The sequence below is a fragment of the Vicugna pacos genome, chromosome 1 (genome assembly GCF_048564905.1).
Source record: "Vicugna pacos chromosome 1, VicPac4, whole genome shotgun sequence".
Taxonomy (NCBI): domain Eukaryota; kingdom Metazoa; phylum Chordata; class Mammalia; order Artiodactyla; family Camelidae; genus Vicugna; species Vicugna pacos.
In genome coordinates this window covers 109025072-109040510 of record NC_132987.1, presented here as the reverse complement: position 1 = coordinate 109040510, position 15439 = coordinate 109025072, and positions in this window count along the sequence as shown.

Sequence of the window (15439 nt, the reverse complement as noted above, 5' to 3'; positions counted from 1 at the left end):
GTACTTTTTCTCCTGGATTAATGGTAGGTTCTGACATTCTTCTCTAAGACCTATTATTTTAAAAATAATGAAAGAAGACATGCATTATTATCAGTCATAAAAAATCTTTTTAAATTAAATAATCCAAAATTTCATAGATTTAAAAAAATTTCTTCTAGAGAAGTGATGTTTAGTTGCCAACGTTTCATATGTTTTTGTTTACACTCCAGGCTCCAAGCTTGAGCACCACTTTATGGCATCACCAGTGATACAATATACCCTTAATTTTATGTCTTTACATGTAGATGTGTGTGTAACAAGATATTTTTAAGTAGAGCATCTTATTTCATTATCAAAAAATGTATTCTACATTGTAAACTTTTACAAAAAATAGAAATTTAGGTAACTATCCCCGAATCAAAGAAAACAAGTCATTGCTAGGTGTACTAGTTGAAATCAGGACTGCTAACTCTAATGTTAATGTAATACTCATATTCTTTCCAATAAACCAGGTTTCAGGGCTATGTTTCCAAGTGAACCATGGAACACTATCAATTTAAAATCCAGCCTGAATATGCAATTTTGTGGAAATTCCATATAGTAAGTAATGATTAGTTTCAGGGTATTTGCTCCACAAATATATCTGCCAAGTGAGCCATGAGATAACACTCAACAAAAATAAGATGTTTGTGTAATAATTACCACAAAGAATCTCCCTCAGTGATTCTTACTAATGAAGTAGAAACAGAAAAATGTGCCATAAAGTTTACCAGCTGGAAGAATATATTGAAAAATAGTCTGCTTTCAGAAAGTGGTGGTGGGAGTGAATTAAGGGACTACTATTTCTTGTTTATTGCAGTTATTTAGGTATCATTTTAAACCTCTGTTAGAATATGGGAAATATATGAAGAGTTAAAAGGCATTATCTATGGTATCAAGAAATACACAGAAACTCACACACACACACAAACACAAGCACATATAATCACAGATGATGACTGAATAATTGGATGCAAATATGTTTTAGAAATTCAGAAGGGATGTTTCTGTGGACCAGTAAATATTGGTGGTAATACAATAGATCCCAAGAATGAGATTTCCTGAGAAAGAAGAAGAAAAGAAATATGGATTCTTGATATTTCTTTCTAAAAAATTTATTCGTAAGTGATTGAGAGAGCTATGTTATCCTTAGCTAAGAAAAGATGACATAACAAATACAATATGCCATAACCATTATTTAATAAGAAGTCTTCATTTAAAGTTAAATGATCCCTGAAATTCAAGGACAGTATGCTGAGAAGGCCATAAAAAGCATAGCATCATCTGATTATATTGCAGAAGCCTGTCATTATGCCAAAGATTTGTGTTAAAAGGACAAGGTCATCATTTATGAGGTAGAAACAAATCATTCTAACCCATTTAAAGCTTATCTATAATTTTCAGATGGCATATCTTTATTAGCAATTAAAACTCCTCCAGTTTTTATTTGGATTTTTTTGTTTTTCAACAACCAAAAAAAAAAAGTGTTCTAATTAAAATAAAATGCATTGCTCAAGCTAACCAATATCATTTGTATTTTTGTTCTGGATATCTAAATCAGACAAGAGCAGAATTTATTGAAACCAACATTGACATTATTCTGGAGCCATGCATTATATATGATCTTTTATGTTTTGGGGTTACTTTATTCTATATGCAAGTGACTTTCTAAATTTCTTTTTCTTATGTCAAAGCCTTTTTGCTTGGAAAGAAGAGTCAAGATGACAGTATAGGAAGATCTTAAACTCATCTCCCCCCATGGACACAACTAATTTATGACTACATATGGAATAATTCCTTCAGAAAGATACATGAAAACTAAATAAATGGAATCTCCACAGCAAAAGGTAAAAGAATAGCATCTGGAAAGGTAAGAGGGGCAGAGAGGTGGGATCACCAAGGAAAACCCATACCTCATGTGTGGCAATCTACAGTTGGGAGGAATCAAAAAAACTACACATCTTAAAAAAAAAATACACATCTTTTTCATGAGAAGTAAAGGATTGAAGCTCTACATTAGGCGGCCCAGCCTCCAGATCCTGCACAGGAAAGACAAGCCCTCCAAACACCTCCTTTTGAAAACCAACAGGAAAACTATATAACTTCAGTAAACAGAAAATCCTCTCTTAAAGGGCTTGTGTACATACTCACTCAAGCTGAACACCACAGCAAGAACACCAGAGTGAAAAGCACATGAACCACAGGTGATGGGGATCCACTTCCTAATCTTGAAGCTTCTGCCAGCAACCAAGAATTGTCTAACCAGCAAGATTAACATTCAGAACTGAAGGAGAAATCAAGAGTTCCCTAAATAACAAAAAGCTAAAGGAGTTCATTATCACTAAACCAGTCTTACAAGAAATATTAAAGGGACTTTTTAAAGCTGAAATGAAATGACAGTTAAAAAAAAACCCCACCAAAATACAAGGGAAGAGAGAAGAGAAGAAGAAAGAATAGAGAGGAAGGAACTACAAAAACAACCAGAAAACAATGAAGAAAATGGTGATAAGTGCATAGCTAACAAAAATTACTCTAAGTAAATGGACAAATTTCTTCAAATAACATATGGTGGCTGAATGGATTAAAAAACAAGACCTGTCTATATGCTGCCTTAAAGAGCCTGGCTTTAGAAGAAAGGACACACACAGACTAAAAGTGAAAGTATAAAAAATATTTCATGTGAAAGGAAATAAAAAGAAAGCAGGAGTAACTATACTATTATCAGACAAAATAGACTTCAAAACAAAAACTGTAATAAAAGACAAAGAAGGGCATTATATCATGATAAAGTAGTTGAACAAAAAGATATGACATTTATAAAATATATATGCACCAAATATATGAGCATCAATATATTTAAAGCAAATATTAATAAACTTAACAAGATAAATTGAAACCAATAAAATAAAAGTAGAGGACTTTAACACCTCACTTACATCAATAGGTAGATTATCCAGAGAGAAAATTAATTAGGAAACATTTGACTTAAATGACACATTAGATAATATGACTTAATAGGTATATACAGAATAGTCTACTTAAAAGCAGCAGAATACATATTCTCAATAATATTTGGAATGTTCTTCAGGATAAATCACATGTTAGGAAGTCATATTATATCATATCAATCATCTTCTAACAACAATGGCATAGAACAAGAAATCAAACCCAAGGAAAAACATGGAAAAAACTACAAAAATGATAGAGATTAAACAACATTCTACTTAACAACCAATGGGTCATAGAAGAAATCAAAGTAGAAATCAAAATATACCTAAAGACAAATAAAAAAAGGAATGTGACATACTAAAATATATGGGATTCGGCAAAAGAAGTTTAAAGAGGGATGTTTATAGCAATACAAGCCTACCTCTATAAATAAAAAAGATCTCAAATAAATGATCTAACTTTACACCCAGAGGAATTAAAAGGAAGAATAAATGAACCCCAAAATTGGTAGAAAGGAGAAAATAATTAAGATCAAAGTGTAAATAAATAAAATAGAGACTAAAACAAAATAGAAAAGATCAATGAGACTAAGAGCTAATTTGTAGAAAAGATAAACAAAATTGGCAAATCTTTAGCTAGACTAACCAAGAGAAAAAGAGAGAAGACTCAAATAATAAAACCAGAGGTGAAAAAGAAGTTACAACTGATATCACAGAAATACAAAGCATAAAAGACACTAGTATAAATAATTATATGTCAATGAACTGAACAACCTAGGAGAAATGGGTAAATCTCTAGAAACACATAATCTTCCAAGATTGAATCAGGAAGAAATAGACAATCTGATCAGACTGTAACAAGTAATGAAATTGAACCAGTAATCAAAAAACTCCCAACAAACAAAAGTCCAGGACCAGATGGCTTCACAGGGGAATTCTACCAAACATTTAAAGAAGAGTTGGTATCTATCCTTCTCAAATATTCAAAAAAAAAAAAAAACTGAGGAGAAAGAAACACTCCAAACTCATTCTGTGAGGCCAATATTACCCTGATATCAAAATCAGACAGATACTACCAAAAACAAAATTATAGGCCAGTATCCTTCATGAGCATAGATTTATTCCATGTGATTTATTCCAGGACTTCAAGGATGGTTCAATATCAACAAATCAATCAATGTGATTCATAACATTAACAAAATGAAAGATAAAAACACAGTCATCTCAGTAGATGCAGAAAAATAATTTGACAAAATCCAACATTCATTTCTGATTAAAAAAATTCAACAAAGTGGGTATAGAGGGAAAATAACTCAACATACTAAAGGCAAACCCACAGGCAATGTGAAACGCTCAAAGCTTTTCCTCTAAGATCAGGAAAAAGACAAAAATTCCCACTGTCATTACTTGTATTCAATATAGTATTGAAGTCCTAGTCACAGCAATTAGGCAAGAAAAAGAAATAAAACTATCCAAATCAGAAAGGAAGAAGAAAAACTGTCACTATTTGCAGATGACATACTATATAGAGAAAACTCTAAAAATTTCACAAAAAAACTGTTAAAACTAATAAATAAATTCAATAAAGTTGCAAGATACAAAATCAGTATCAGAAATCTGTGGTGTTTCTCGACACTACAGCGAACTATCATAAAGAGAAATCAAGGAAACAATCCCATTTGCACTTGCATCAAAAAGAATACAATCCCTAGGAATAAAATTAACTATAGAGGTGAAAGCCCTGAACACTAAAACCTATAAGACACTGGTGAAAAAAATTAGAGCAGACACAAATGAAAAGATAACCCATGTTCACAGTTTGAAAAAAAGTAATGTTCAAATGTCTATACTACCAAAAGCAATCTATAGAGTCAATGCAAATCCTATCAAAACATCAAGGGCATATTTGACAGAACTAGAACAAATAATTATAAAATTTATGTGGAACTGCAAAAGATTTTGTATAGCCAAAACAATCTTCAGAAAGAACAAAGATGAATGTATCACTCTTTCTGATTTCAAACTGTACTATCATAATTAAAACAGGATGGTATTGGCACACAAAAAAAGACATTTAGATCAATGGTGCAGAATTGAAAAAACTGAAGTAAATCCACCCATATACGGACAACTAATTTATGACAAAGGAGCAAAGAATATACAGTGAAGAAAGCATAGCCTGTTCAATAAATGGTGTTGGGAAAATTGGACAGTCACATGCAAAATAATGGAACTAGACCACTATCTTACACAATACACAAAAATTAATTCAGAATGGATTAAAGGCTTATATATAAGACCTGAAACCATAAAATTCCTAGAAGAAAACAAAGGCAGTAACTTCACTGATATCAGCTATGGCAACAATTTTTGGGTGTCTAACTCTAAAGTCAAAGGAAATAAAAGCAAGTATAAGTAAATGGGACTACATCAAACTAAAAAGCTTCTTCACAGTGAAGAAAACCATCATCAAAATGAAAAGATAACCTCTGAAATGGAAGATGATATTCACAAATCATATATCCTACAAGGGGTTAAAATCCAAAATACATGAAGAACTCATACAACTCAATATCAAAAAAACGGAAAATCCAATTATAAATAGACAAATGACATGAGTAAATATTTTTCCAAAGAAGACACACAGGTGGCCAACAAAGCACATGAAAAGATGTCCAACATCACTAATTATTAAGGAAATGCAAATTAAAACCATAATGAGATATCACCTCACAGTTGTTAGAATGGCTATTATCAAAAAAAGAAGTTACAAATGCTAAAGAAAATGTAGAGAAAATGAATCCCTTGTACATTCTGGGGATTATATATTGGTGCAGCTATGAAGATTCCTCAAAAATTGAGAATAGAACTACCATATAACCCAGCTATTCCTCATCTAGGTATTTATCTGAAGAACATAAAAGCACTGATTCAAAAGAGATATGCACCCCTATGTCCACTGAAGCATTATTTACAGTAGTCAAGACATAGGAACAACCTATGTGTCCATCAATGGATGAATGGATAAAGAAGACATGGTATATATACACAATGGAATACAACTCAACCATATAAAAGAATAAATTCTGCCATTTGTGATAACCTAGATGGACCTTGAAGGTATTATGCTAAGTGAAATAAGTCAGGTGGAGAAAGATAAATGCTGTATCTTTTGACTTATATATGGAATCTAAAAAAAAAAATCAAATGAACAAACAAAATCAAATGAAAACAAACTCATAGAAACAGAGAACAGATTAGTGGTTACCAGAAGGGAAGTTCCTTGGCTCATGTTTTAAAATTGGGTTGTTTTCTTATTATTAAGTTTTAACAGTTCTTCATATATTTTGGACATAGTCCTCTATCAACTATGCCTTTTGGAAATATTTTCTCCCAGTCTGTGGCTTGTCCTTTCATCCTCTTGACAGTGTCTTTTACAGAGCAGAAATTTTAAATTTTAAAGAACTTCAGCTTATTAATTCTTTCTTTCATGGATCTTGCCATTGGTATTGTATCTGAAAGGTTACCATCAAACCAAAAAACTTTTACAGATTTTCTCCTAGAGCACACTCTTACCTTGTGTCCCAGCAATCATGTTCCTTAGTATTCATGCAAAAAAAGTTGAGGATATACACTCTAAAAAAAAAAAAAACCTGCACATGGATGTTGATAGCAGCTTTATTCGTAATTACCAAAACTTGCAAGCAAGCAAGATGTCATTCAGTAAGTGAATGGTTTAACAAACTGTGATACATCCAGACAATGAGATATTATTCAGTACTAAAAAGAAATATAGACAAAATACATTTGTGTGTGTGGATATCCAAACAAAAGATCCAAAGGAAATCAGGGTAAATTATGCACACTTGTGTCCAGGCTGACAAGTGGGATTGAAGACTGAAGTTTTGGGGAGGTAGGAATTTAGGTGGCCCTCAAGATCTTCATTTCTTCTTTTCACAGCCCCACTCTTTGAATATGAGCTGGAACTCTGACTTTCTTTTAAAGAATAAAATAAGGCAAAGGGGAAGGGATGTTCCTACTGTGATTATTTTACATTACTTACAGCTCTTCACCAGATGACTCACTGTAGAGACTCCCTCTCTCCACTTCTCCTTCCTCCCTCCCCCCACCTCTACTTTATGCTGGTTTTGGAGAAGCTGGCTGCCATTAATCTTACAACTGCAAGGAAATGAATTCTACCAGAAAACTGAGAGAGCTTAAAAGCATACTGTTTCCCAACAGTCCAGCCTCTGATAAGACCACAGTTCCAGCCAATACCTGGATTGCAGTCTGGTGAGTTTCTGAATCAAGAGAACCCAGCAAGGCTGTGTGGCACTCCAGAAACTGTGAGAAATAAACAGGGGTTGTTTTAAGTGTGTGGCAATTTGTTACACAGTATAGAAAACTAATACACTTTACTTTTTTACTCTACAGATGTATGATTTGCGTTATTACATGGAAAATATAAATAAATGGCGCAATGGAACTAACAATAAAAACCACATTGTCCTTACAGAATTGACGTATCCCCATACTCTAAGAAGCCTTGCCATTCCCATATGCGTTAAAGGGCAACAGCAGATACATCGGAGCCTCAGGGAATTCTGCTATAACTAAGAACAAGGTTCCTGCCTTCACAATAGCAGCCTACCACATGGTTTAGGGGAAAATTAAGGAAAAAAAATAAAAAAATAAAAAAAACCCTACATTCTTCAACTCAGAGGGAAAACTTAAAGTGGGAAAAAAGAGAACATTTTTTCTCACAGTAGAATTGCAACTAATAAATTTAGTAGAAACTGTGGAATTTGAAAGTTACTATTTGGCAATCACGGGAATAATAAATAATAATCCAAGAAACATCAACAGATGCTAACACTGTGGATGAAAGCTTGATGAAGAATGGAATATTTACAGTCTCAAAGTACCCCACACCACCACATACACACACATAAAATGTTTAATTACAAAGAGGAAAAGAGTAACTTTAAAATAAACTAACATAAGAGTAATCAAATTTAACATAACTAGTAATGAAACAAATTGAGATATGTAGCTTCTGATAGAGCATTGCGAGAACAAATTATACTTTCTGTGAAATTCTTGCCAAAAATGGAAAATCTGAGTCTAATCATGAAAAAAAAAAATCAGAAAAACTCAAATGGGGGGAGTAGGGGAAAAACAAGCAAAAATTTTCTGTAATCTTTAAATGTGCCAAGGTCATGAAAGTCAAGGAAAGACTGGACTCCTCTTCCAGAATAAAGGAAATTAAAAAGACATGACGACCAAACAGAATACATGATCCTGAAATGATCCCTTTTGCTATAAAGGACATTATTGGACAAATGAAGAAGCTTGAATGAGATCTCAGGATTAGATGGTAGCCATGTATTAGTGTTAATTTCTGGTTTTGATGACCATGCTGTGGTTGTGTAGAAGGGTTTCTTTGTCGAAATTATACAATAAAGTATTCAGAGGTGATGGGGTATCAAACAGTGATTTACTGGAAAATGGTTAAGGGTTAAAAAAAATTTCTGTTTTATTCTTGCAACATTTCTGAAAGCTTGAAAGTATTTCAAAATAAAAATAAAAATGATTGTTTTGTCCACCAAAGGTCAAGTCTCCTCCCTGGTGCTGTCGTTCCAGCTCCTTCCTGACTTTTCCAATCACTCCTTCCAGGAAACAGGAAGTTGATATTGCCATGGGGGAGGTGGGGGTATGGCTGTAGTTTTACTGGAAAAAGGAAATTTGAACAACCAAACCAAAAAAAGAGTAAAAACTTCAAAAATTGAAAAAAATATATAATTGATTGTTATGATTTTTAACCAAATCAAGATATTTTCAAAACAGCCATGTCTGTGAATGTTTTCATTAAGATCTGTCAAGTGGGAATTCTTTCAATCCAAACCCCAAAATTATTATTATTATTATTAAAGACGTTTAGTTTTAAAATTTGATTCTCTTTCAGAATGTTTTGCTTATGATGAAAGTTTCCATCACCATCCATCATGGGGCTAAAAATTCATTTGAAAAACAATTAATTGAGTCCATATATTGTGAATGCCTACATATGAAAGAATCTGGGATTCAGGCAATTGCTTCTTTACCTTAGAATAACTATGTTTGAAGTAGAAGTATTGCTTTAGTTAGAATCATCCAAATAATTGTTTCTAATCCCCTTCTCTTGTCAGTATATTCAGAAAATCTGTAAATATAATCTTTTCTTTAAGATTTCAAACACATGCTGATGTGCACACACAAATACAATATTTATATCTATGCATAACCCCTTCAATTGAAACAACTATTCCTTTCAAAATAATAGCAGCCTTCGCTGTAACCCACCAGACCACTAATGCGTTTGTGCTTGAGTTAGAGGTAGAGCAGATTCCCAGATCCGTGTGGTTTTTACAAGCCAGCGCCATCTGTTCACCATTGAACATTTCCTAAGGCCCACTTCCCACCACTTTTAAGACACTCCATCAAAGGGAATATCCAACTGCCCTTCTAAAATGTGCATGTTACAAGTCGTTCCACTGTAGCAAAATAGTTTGCTCTTCAAATTCCATGTTATAAAAGCGGCACAGGAAGGGCAGAAACAACAACCAAAAAGGCATAATTTCTAAGTAGCCAAAGTAACAAGTTGTTGTTATTCCTCTGGTTTGCCTATGCAGCATTTTTTTTTCTGCTACTTCACAAAAGCTCTGGCAAGCCATTCATCAATAATTGTTAGGATGTTGGCTAATAAAGCTCATTTTAACCTTAAGGGCAGTTGGATTTTAGTGTGAGACTCTAAATGAATTAAAATCCCCTAAGGCTCACAGGAATATATATACTTTGGAGAGATTTCAAGCATCCTAATCATTTGGTGAAAGAATATTTGGAGCAGGAACCTTCCCAGAAACCACATGAAAAACTTTCCCCTGTTTGACTCCATCTCACTAAGCAGGGGGGTGGCATGGCCGTGGAGGAGAATTTTGTTTTAGCATCAGAAGGAATTGGGGTATTGACTACAAGGATGACTAAGGACAAATGATGAAGTTTCTGATCATCAGTTTAGTTAAACACATAATGAGGATAAGAATATTTTTTAGGGATATTGTTACAATTGACAATTATTAACCACAGAGTTTGCCCATTTGGATCTTCAGAGTTAAAAAATCAAAATGTGATCAGAATTGTCATAATGCGGCTTCTCTCAATAACTTTATAACCATGTTACTGAGTTCAGGCTTGTACTTCTCACTACACGACAGGCCAATAAATCCAGAGATGAGGTGTTGTGGCAAGAAATAGCAACTTTATTCAGAAAGCCAGCAGACTGAGAAGTATGCCAATAGTATCCCAAAGAACCGTCTTCCGCTAGTTAGAATTCAGGCTTCTGCTATACTAAAAGGGGACAGGCGGTTGCAAACTTCTTGGTGCCGGCTAGACCCCAAGGGGGGTGTGATAATCCTCGGTTCTTGCAGTGGTCCACCTGGGTCTGGTCACCGTACTCCTTCAAACTCCCAACAAAACAAATGTTATTCTCAGTCCTGCAACTTTTTATTTCTATATGAATAAGAAGTGTTAGACCTTTAAAGGTCAAGTCTGGGAGGCAGAGCCTTGAGAAACGGCTATCTTGTATATTTTGGCTATAGGCATCATTCCTTTAAAAGGGGCGGAGACCTCATGACTAAGCGCAGACAGCAGGGCACAAAGCTTAGCGCTAAAGAAATAGATCCAATATGAAGCCAAGTTTGCTCTTGTCCGTTACAACCACAGTTTAATATTTCACTCTTTAAAAAATGAGGCGTTCATACATTTGAAGTGAACTTAACTAGAAACTTGTTATTGTTTTGTTAACATGGAAATTTCTCTCAGTAGTAGAAATATGTTCATTGCTAAATGCTTTCGATTTCTACTTGGCAGTGGCATTTTGGATAGAAATGGAGCACTTCATTGGCTACTTGTATTTGAGTATAAGTAAGATGGGAATTCTACATGGTTCTAAACTCCAATCTTCTGTGTACAATCTGATAAGAAAGTGAGGGAGGGGATGAACACACATAGGGTTTTACGTTGTCAATAAGTGTGACATCATAAAATCATGCCTCTATCCCATAAAACAGCCACGTTCAGCACCTTAACAACACTTTATTTCTATAACTAGAAAGTCAAAAACAGGGAGAGGATGAATCGGGTAAAAAAAATTTCTTTTTATTTTAAAATTCTTTTGAAAGTAGTGTTCTCACACACAAAAATAAATGGTTTCGTGTTTTGTGATGGATTAACTTCACAGAAATTGTTTCATATTCTCAACGGTGAAAAACTCAAAAGCTTCCCACTAAAATCTGGGACAAGACAAGGATGCCCACTATCACCACTCCTATTCAATATAGTCCTGAAAGTCCTAGCCACAGCAATCAGGCAAGAGAAAGAAATAAAAGGGATCCAAATTGGAAAAGAAGAGGTAAAAGTGTCATTATATGCTGACGACATGTTACTATATATAGAAAACCCTAAAAGGTCCACAAAAAAGCTACTAGAGCTGATCGAAGAATTCAGCAAGGTAGCAGGTTACAAAATTAATGTTCAAAAATCAGTTGCCTTTCTTTACACTAACGATAAATCAACAGAAAAAGAAAGTAAAGAAACAATCCCCTTTAAAATAGCACCCAAAGTAATAAAATATCTGGGAATAAATCTAACCAAGGAGGTGAAAGAATTATACACAGAAAACTATAAACCATTGATGAAGGAAATTAAAGAAGACTTTAAAAAATGGAAAGATATTCCATGCTCCTGGATTGGAAGAATCAATATTGTTAAAATGGTCACACTGCCCAAGGCAATCTACAGATTTAATGCAATCCCTATCCAATTACCCAGGACATATTTCACAGAACTAGAACAAAGCATAATAAAATTTATATGGAACCATCAAAGACCTAGAATTGCTAAAGCATTACTGAAGAGAAAGAAAGAGGCTGGAGGAATAACTCTCCCAGACTTCAGACAATACTATAGAGCTACAGTCATCAAGACAGCATGGTATTGGTACCAAAACAGACATATAGACCAATGGAACAGAATAGAGAGCCCAGAAATGAACCCACAAACTTTTGGTCAACTCATCTTCAACAAAGGAGGCAAGAATATACAATGGAATAAAGACAGTCTCTTCAGCAAATGGTGTTGGGAAAACTGGACAGCAGCATGTAAAACAATGAAGCTAGAACACACCCTTACATCATATACAAAGGTCAACTCAAAATGGATTAAAGACTTAAACATAAGACAAGATACAATAAACCTCCTAGAGGAAAACATAGGCAAAACATTATCTGACATACATTTCAAAAATGTTCTCCTAGAAGAAATAAAAGCAAGAATAAACAAATGGGACCTAATGAAACTTGCAAGCTTCTGCAGAGAAAAGGAAACCAGAAATAAAACAAGAAGAAAACCTACGGAATGGGAGAAAATTTTTGCAAGTGAAACCGACAAAGGCTTGATCTCCAAAATATATAAGCAGCTTATACAACTCAATAAGAAAAAAATAAACAACCCAATCCAAAAATGGGCAGAAGACCTAAACAAGCAACTCTCCAAGGAAGACATACAAATGATCAAAAAGCACATGAAAAAATGCTCAATATCACTAATTATCAGAGAAATGCAAATCAAAACTACAATGAGGTATCACCTCACACCAGTCAGAATGGCCGTCGTTCAAAAATCCAAAAATGACAAATGCTGGAGAGGCTGTGGAGAAAGGGGAACCCTCCTACACTGCTGGTGGGAATGCAGTTTGGTGCAGCCACTGTGGAAAACAGTGTGGAGATTCCTCCAAAGACTAGGAATAGACTTACCATATGACCCAGGAATCCCACTCCTGGGCTTGTACCCAGAAGGAAATCTACTTCAGGATGACACCTGCACCCCAATGTTCATAGCAGCACTATTTACAATAGCCAAAACATGGAAACAACCTAAATGTCCATCACAGGTGACTGGATAAAGAAGTAGTGGTATATTTATACAATGGAATACTACTCAGCCATAAAAACCGACAACATAATGCCATTTGCAGCAACATGGATGATCCTAGAGAATGTCATTCTAAGTGAAGTAAGCCAGAAAGAGAAAGAAAAATACCATATGAGATCGCTCATATGTGGAATCTAAAAAACAAAAACAAACAAAAACAAAGCATAAATACAGGACAGAAATAGACTCATGGACAGAGAATACAGACTTGTGGTTACGGGGAGGGGGGTAGAGGGTGGGAAGGGATAGACTGGGATTTCAAAATTGCAGAATAGATAAACAAGATTACACTGTATAGCACAGGGAAATATACACAAAATGTTATGATAAATCACAGAGAAAAAAATGTGACAATGAGTGTGTATATGTCCATGAATGACTGAAAAATTGTGCTGAACATGCTGAACACTGGAATTTGACACAACACTGTAAAATGATTATGAATCAATAAAAAAATGTAAAAAAAAAAGAAATTGTTTCATAAACCATCTATCAATAAACTATGGGTATCTGACTCCAATATCAGGATATGAGCCAAATTTAGATAATTATTATGTTACACTTCCAAACTATGAAGAAACTAATATCTGTTGATATCAAAACTTTGTTTTTTTTGGTTTTCCTAGTAAGTCTTATTTTAGAGATTCTGAACTTGTGGAAGTCAGGTGTCTATAATTTCTATGAATAGATTTTTTGTGAGTATTCAGCAAGAATAAAAATACTCATCATTTCAAGTTTTTTTCTGTGTACCAGATACTGTTCTAAGCAACTCATTTAATCTTTAGAACAACCTGTGTGATAAGTATTACTAGCCTGATTTTTTAAAAAGAAAAAATTGATTCTTTTTAGAGGTGAAAGAGCTTCATTATTTCAGCATCACAAAGGTAGAGCCAGGACCCAATTAATCTGATTCCAAAGCCTTCCTTCTCAATTCCTTTGACAGTCCTGTGTGTATGCCCTGTGGATTCTGTTCCTCTTTCAGACATGATAGCTTTTAGCAGTGTTCTCACCTTCTCTGGAAGTTGATGGTAGAGTTGCCAGCCTCCATCATGGTAAAAATATTACTCGACCTTCAAACAACTTTCATGCCTTCGCACGTGAAAACCACCAGAAAGTTAGGAAACAAAGTAAGGGTATTACCCACCAGGAAAAATAAAGCCACAGTTTGAATGTTTCTGGTGCACATTCCTTAATCAAACTAACGAGCTGGCATCATAAGGAGGGAATCTGTTGTTGGCAAAATATTTCCAGCCAGTGAAAAGGCTTTAATAAAGCTTTTCATCCTGAAAAACACCATTATGTCTAAGCACCCGGAGGGGCAGACCTAAGAAAGTAGAATGGGGGATTCGGTGCTGTGGCAACAGAAAGAAAAGATGATACAAGCAAAACTTAATTCCTTTATGTTTCCATTAGGATCATTGCTACTCACAAGTGAATTCTGGCAAGCTGACAGTTTGTGTGAATGATTATGTATGTTTAGTTTTTAAGAGAGATTTTGGTGTGAGAATCAGTGCTTGGGAGAAATATGGTGAACATAATGGACTGATGTTGGTTTCTTCAATAGTTATACATAGCTTATATTTGCATAGCATTAAACTCTGCATGTCTTCCCTCACAGCCTTCCTGGAATGCAGACAGAACCAGAATGACCCCTGTGTGACATGACAGATATCAGACATGAATGAATCAATTGACCTACCCATGATGACACTGCCATTTGATAATTTTAATAAAATAAGGTAGAGGTTCTCAAACTTTTAGTTTGAAAAGAAATGTAACAGGGGATCTCTTAAGATTCAGATTTCGAGGTGTATCAGTAGATTCCTGGGGTAAGGCTCTGGGATCTGCATTTCTAACAGTACCTCAACTGTTTTCATAGCAAATGACCCAGAGTCTGTCTTTGAGAAACACTGGCCCGAGGAGCTTCTTGGTCCACAAATGTTAAACTGATTAAGGACAGGCTTGAAGAATAATTGTGGCCTGGAGTTTCCTGGAATGTTGGTCTCCCTTATGGAATTATTACTTACAGGATTCAACAAATTGTTTATAATGGCTTCAATCAAGCCATCTGCTAAGGAAATAACTATCCAGTACAGGGCAGTGAGCAGAGGAAGGAGCTTCAGACACCAGCTCTCAGGTACATCACAGGAGAGATGTGTCCATAGAGAGAAAAGGACTAATTGATCACATAGCCACCTACCCTAGAGAGCCCACCCCACCTGCCTGGGCACTGTTAGAAAGTGGATACACCTAAGGCTAAGTCTGGGTTTGTGGTCTTCTCCATTCTTCTGTCTTAAGAATTGTTGCCTCTTTAATGAAAAGTGTCCTAGAGGAATAATTCTGGTGTTCATAAGAAATGCTTGGAGGAGAATTAAACCAAAAATCTTTTTTTTTAAATTTTACATCTTCTCTATAGAGCCTATCTTGATTCTGTCCACTGAAAG